The sequence below is a fragment of the Anser brachyrhynchus genome, assembly GCF_964034855.1.
Source record: "Anser brachyrhynchus genome assembly, chromosome: 2".
Classification (NCBI taxonomy): Eukaryota; Metazoa; Chordata; class Aves; order Anseriformes; family Anatidae; genus Anser; species Anser brachyrhynchus.
The window spans coordinates 34,369,020-34,369,301 of NC_137695.1; positions in this window are offsets into that span (position 1 = coordinate 34,369,020).

Consider the following 282-nt stretch of genomic DNA (forward strand, 5'->3'; position numbering starts at 1 on the left):
ACAGCCAGCTTTACTCTCAACGTAACGTTCAGTAGACTGGGCTCACATCAAGACACCCATTCTTCTGAATATTCTGTTTGCATAAGCGTTGTGACAGCTGTGGGCTGTGTCAGGTCTGGCCAGCTGGGCAGAGAGCAGGGAGGAGGGGGGTGAAGTAAAGACGACAAAAGGCAGTTGTGACACCGGCTTTGTACAGAGGAAATTAGGGATTGTGTTTCAAGTACAGTTAAACTGTGATGGCTCCTCAGCATGTATACGAACTCCTGTTTTTCAATAGCAGTG